The sequence below is a fragment of the Gossypium hirsutum genome, chromosome D01, assembly GCF_007990345.1.
Source record: "Gossypium hirsutum isolate 1008001.06 chromosome D01, Gossypium_hirsutum_v2.1, whole genome shotgun sequence".
In the NCBI taxonomy this organism is placed as follows: Eukaryota; Viridiplantae; Streptophyta; class Magnoliopsida; order Malvales; family Malvaceae; genus Gossypium; species Gossypium hirsutum.
In genome coordinates this window covers 52,599,195-52,605,221 of record NC_053437.1, presented here as the reverse complement: position 1 = coordinate 52,605,221, position 6,027 = coordinate 52,599,195, and the positions used below count along the sequence as shown (strand labels likewise).

The following is a 6,027-nucleotide window of genomic DNA, read 5'->3' as shown; positions in this document are numbered from 1 at the left end:
TCATGTAAAAGCTTGCCAAGTGTGAATATTCATGCATAAGCTTTCTATAATCAATCTGTCGTATGATAATCCAAAATGATAATAATCGCTAAGGTAAACTACATATGTTCTACTGATAAAAGAGGTAATGATTCCTCTTGTAAGAAACCGGAGAAAGTGGGTAAAAGAAACCATCCCACATTTGTAACCTTTAGCACGAGAGATTGAAATAGAGGATTGCAGTAATACTGAAAGTATACAAATTTTAAAGATGAGCCAATTCAAGGGAAGATGAGTGTCCGCTAAAAGATCAAACCCATGAAGTTTTTACTTGTAATTCATTAAAGGTATATTATATTGGAAACTCACTAAGTTCATTTGAACTTACTTAGCTTTTGATATGTTTTCTAGGTATGATGGTTATTTAAGGAGCTGAAGAGGGATCAAGCCAAAACTCGTTCCAGCTTAGGTGAACTTGTGTTTGTATCTATAACATGCATATAGTGGGGCAACCTAGAGGCCGAACCTTAGGGTTTGAATCTTTGTAACTATATATGAACTTGATATGTTGTATAGTTTATCTGTATTGGTGACCAGATTATGAGAAGTATAAGATGAAGGGAAGAACCCGCATGCTGCTGATTTGAATGTAAGACACTCAATAACAACAAGAGCAAAGTGAATAAATAAAGAGAAAATGTAAATTATGCAAAACAAGAAAAGTTGCAATAAGTTTGGAATCAACATTTATAAGGATGGAAAGTACAATAATAAGAAAAATTAATTCTCTCCCTCAGTTGGCGAAGCATCAGTAGTAACATTCTCTGGATCTTCATTTACCTCTTGGCTAGTTTCTTCAATGGGAGCAGGGCTGGTCACCTCGGGTTCATAGGGATGAATAGTTTGCTTGATTCTCTTCGTTCCTTCTGAAACTCATCCCACTCCTCACCTGAGGGATAGAGAAAGCCAAAGCTAAGGTTAGAATTTATGAGTTTGTGCATGCAATTGAAGTCTACCTGACTCACATCAAAAGAGCCTACAACAACTTGGGCATGCAATATGACACTTGACCTCAAGTTCGGCAGGTAGTTCCTTATATTGACTTTGTTTTCTATCTTAAATTTCTCCTCGACCTCGTTGCTTTCCTTTTGGAGCTTCATCAGATTAGCAAGGTGTTGCTCCTCTACGGCTTTCTTTTTGGCCTCCAATTGGCAAACACTTTCCCCATATCTTTCTCTTTGGCTTCTAAGATACTCCTCTGGTCTCCCAAGTGGAGATAGATTTAGTGAGCTCCCTGTTCTAGTGGATTGTGTCCACATAAATTTGGCTGAGCTAATTATGTTATCCCTCACAAGAACCTATGGGCTTCTCGAACTCAACCTGTTTGGCCTTATTCTCATTACAACCTTCAATTAAGGTTGAACCAAGTAGTCCATACTCCGCCTACATCATTTGGAAAAAAACCCACTAATTCTTCCAAAGAAGGCTTTCGGGGACTAGTTAAGGAAGATGACTGGTAGGCACACTCTTTCAACTCTAGGGACAAGTCTGCTCATTTCTGTCTAACTTCATTAAGGGAGAAAGGATACTACCATACACTTATGCGATCCTTCCAAAGGAATAAAATGTTTACCTTGCTAGTTGCAGAAGTTAGTAGTAGGGAACTAAGAGGAGAAACCCGTGGAATGAAGTAGAATGTACCAAAATTAGGCTCCACAGAAAGTGGCATAGAAGTAGGGATACGGAGTTTCGTGGGGCTGGTGGATTCTGTTTGGGACTTAGGAATTGGAGGGACATCTGGTGTAGCAGTTCCTCCCTCAAAAGAAACTGAATCCTTCCCTTAACTACAGTGAATCAGTGACTTGTCGCCAATTGTAGGGGTAGTTTAGGTACACTTCGACACTTAAGAAGCTTGTTTTCTAGTGAATTTATAATATTTACATGCATTTTCAGTATTCATAGTTTAGATTTAATTATTTGCAAAATGAGCATTTTTATGCACTTTTTAGTATATTGATGACCCGTAAGGCCAACTTGGGCCTTGGGAATGACTAATGGGCTATTTGACTGTGTAGGGTGTCAATTCAAGCCCATGATGCAAGGGGCGATGATTGTCTCGTGATACAAGGGTTCTCGTGTTGCGACATAGAACTTTAAAGCTGCCAGGGCTGAAAGATACATGACATCGCGACGTGGTCCTTTTGGACGTCATGATGATGCAACGAAAATGTGGAAAGAAGGGTTGATTCCTTGGACAATAATATTGGGATATTTCCTTAATTAAACCCTAGTAAATTAATAATATCTTGCATTAATAGTTTCAATGTGTATCTAGGGTTGTGTGGGCACCAAATAACATTTAGCCTATATAAGTCACCTTAGGGTCACCTGGAAAGTGTAGATTTAGATTCAAACCTAGATAGTTTTATTTTATTCAGTTTTTTTATTTTATTTTTCAGTAGTCAAAATTCCTATTTTGAGGTAAATACATTTGCGAGCAGAAATTGTTCCAGAACTGCACTCCAATATATTATTCATGAGCATTCTCTTTACACTTTTATTTTATTCTTTTACTTATATTTCATTTATCTGGCTAATTAACGTTTGTACGAATATTATGATAAATTCTCATGCTTTATTTCTATCTTGCATGATTTGGTTATAGAACTGATCAATTAATTAAGTAGATTAATTAACGGAAGAATAGTGGTTTATCATAGAATTAGTTTGTATAAATTATGTGTGACTAAACCCTAGGATTTATGACCCTAGGAAGTAATCTAGGTCAAACGAGGTTGAGAGATAACTTTGCTGAGTAAATCATAATTTATCGCGGTGGAGAAAGTGAGGTTAGGAGATAAGCTAATGCCTATCGATTAGTTAATTAGTAAAGGCCGGGAGGTAATACTAATTAATTAATAACTAATTCTTTAAAAAACTACCCAAGTTTTGAAGTTTATTTTCTGCTTGTTAATTAAGATTTCTTAATCGATCATAGGCTAGAGGCTCGCATCATTAACACTAGGAATAGGAAAGTCCATTATGTTAGTTTAGGTTAATTAATTTAATTAGTTTAATTAATAATTTAACTTGGATTCACATTACTAATTCATTACTCAATTAGATTAGTAATTATTTTTTGTAATTAATTTAATAATAAAATTCTCCATTATGAGATCTCTTGGGTACGATCCTCAAAATACTTACTAGAACGACAAAAACGTTCAAGTGTACACAATCATGACAAGTAATAAAGTGATAAGTATAGAGTATCATCTCCATAGAGACTATATAAACAATTCTTTGAGAAAAATTAAAACTTGATTAAATTGGTGCTGAAAAATGTTTAAAATGTGATGCAAACAAATAATAGTTAATTAACTAATTTAATTAACTACAAATTACCTAAGTATGCAAGTTTTAAGAGTTATCACAATAGCATGCTTGTGTTAGGATAATTTTCTTTCCTAGCTTTGATTTATTTAAACACTGTTCAAGATGCTACAGATATTCTGTGGCAAGTTCATCATTTACTAACCTTCATTTAATAGGGTAAAGATGTTAAATTTATTTAATTACTAGGTTTACCTAACATATTTCTATGTTTAATAAACTTATAATCTCATAAGTACAACATTTTACATTCTTATGTAAGGTAATAATAGTTTGGATATTATTACAAGTTTAATCTCTAATCGATTAAACATACACCATACAAGTATTTTTTAAATTAATTAAAACCTTGTTTAAATTCATTAATTAATTCAATTATCTCTTTACATTCATAATGCATAAGAAATATAATCATGAATTTACTTGCATGAGTAAATCAATTGAAAGCACAGAACACTTTTTACAAAATTAAATAAACTAAACCATGGTGATAAAATCATTCTAACACAAACAGAATTAAGAAATCATGATATTATTGAAAACAAAAAACTTAGTTGCAATCAAGTTCATGAAATTGAGAAAAAAGTAAAAGATATAAAGGATAGCTCGCTTACTCCTTTCTTGGCTCTTCCTTTCTTACAGAAGCAACCAAGTTAAAAAGTTTTCAATGTGGCCAAATTGGGGCTGCTCTCAAACCTTGCAAACACTCTTTCGAGAGGAGGAAAAATAGAGAATGGAAAAGGAGAGAAAAGAGAGATGAATGAGAGAGGAAATGAAGAGAGAAAGATGAGTGAATTGACTGATGAATGAATGGAAAGGTGAGGCCCTATTTATACAAGTGAGGGACATCTAAAAATAGAATTTTTGAGCCTTAATTTTCTCTCCCCATGTGGCTGACCCTTGAATGAAGTAAGAAGAGTTGATGCCTTACTATTTTTAGCTTGGGGTGTGTGAGAAAAAGCTAGAAAAGAGGAGGGGTTTGAATGGTTATGTGAATGAGTCTTGTGAATTGAAATTTAATTTTTTAAAATAATCTTTAGATAACTAATTTAGGCTATAACATGGACGGGTTGGACCTATTTTCTTACTGAATAATAGCATACTCTTTTCACATTAGTAGATTGTCCAATTTCCCAACCCAATTACTGATATGGATCAAACATATCCATGACCCGTTAATCCTTATTTGAGGCATCCAAGGCTGACTATGAATCAGGTCCCCTCTATGTGGCTTGTGCTTTAGGGATGCTATAGCATTTTAAGCTCAAAAAAAGCGACTTCCAAAACTGCCCTTTCTTTAAAAGTACCAAATTGCTTCAAATTGGAAAAATTTTGTAAGTTAGCATTGAAATAGTTAAAAAAGAGATATTTTTATTTAATTTTGTTCAAATTAGATATTTTGCACAAAATTAAAAGAATATGCTAAAAAGAACTCAGAATTTGCAAGAATTATTAGTCAGAAAATGCTGAAAAAGTTTATGTATTTTTGAGTTTCCACTTATTGGTGTTCCATTGTAACACAAGACTATATTATAATTTGACCTGTTCACTTGCATATACCATATTTAATTATATATATATATATATTATTTTCATGATTTTTATTCAAAATGTTTACACATTTAAAGGCTTCCAATTAACCTCCCATCGCTATTATCTTTGGTACTATGAGACCCTTCCTCCACTCGAGGCCTATTGCGACCACTACTACTAGCCCTTACCCTTGGGGCAGTAGCTTCTTCGTTCTCTTGTAAATTGTCCACCATTTCATTTATGTCCATTTTATGCATTGGGGAGTTTGAAGGGTTGGAAGAATCAGAGGAGCTTGTAGTAGCTACGATATTTTCAACATCATTTAAAACAAGAACAGTACTTGTCGACTCACCTTGACCACTTGTAGGTAAAGAAGACTAAGAACAGGGATGTATCTTGTATATTATATAGAATAAGTTAATTGGCTCCCTTTTTCTTCCTAACAAGACTTGGGCCAAATCATTGTCAGCCCCATATGGCCACGCTCGATCTGTAAACATCACCCTCCTAGGATCCGCACCATACATAAGGTCAGCTGCCTAACAACTATTGGGGTTATTTCCATCCAAATAGTAGCGAAAAATGTTTTTAATGGTTAGAAGTTTCTCCAGCACCAGGGTGCGACCCATCTTCAATCGATTGTATTGCGTATCAGCAATCTTAGAATTGAAGAATTGATGCTGAAGACATGTAGTTTCCTTTAGGATAGACCACTTTATTGGGAAACCCACATCACACTCAAGTTTCCTCCACACCTAAATATAATTTTTATGGTTGAGGTGGAGATTAGAAGCCCAGTTCTTGATTATGGGCTCGCAACCCATGCAGGTAATGAAGTGTACCATCCCTACAAAGGCCCTTAGGTGATAACCTTCAATTGATAAAAACGTTGGAAGACGCCGAGCATGGGTGGTTCCTCATGGATACAACAGTCTATAAAGTAGGCGACCAACGTCCACCATGATAGGGCAGTGAATTGCCCTAGTGCTACCCCATACTCGTTTGGTACTATACAAAAAAAGGAATCCAAAGAGAGATGGAAACTAGCTTGCAACAGATAGAGAGGCAGAATGAACCCTCTTTCAATATCACTCAATCGTCTCCCCCCCTAGACAATTTCAA

General features: G+C 34.9%; 1 long non-coding RNA gene across 1 annotated transcript; it reads right to left on the bottom strand.

Moving 5' to 3' along the window:
• Nucleotides 1–702: 702 nt before the first annotated feature.
• Nucleotides 703–4,170, bottom strand: LOC121213943 (uncharacterized). Its single transcript, XR_005909514.1, has 2 exons — nt 3,987–4,170; nt 703–928 (listed from the first exon to the last, which is right to left on the bottom strand). It is a non-coding gene; the product is annotated as an uncharacterized lncRNA (long non-coding RNA).
• Nucleotides 4,171–6,027: the final 1,857 nt, after the last annotated feature.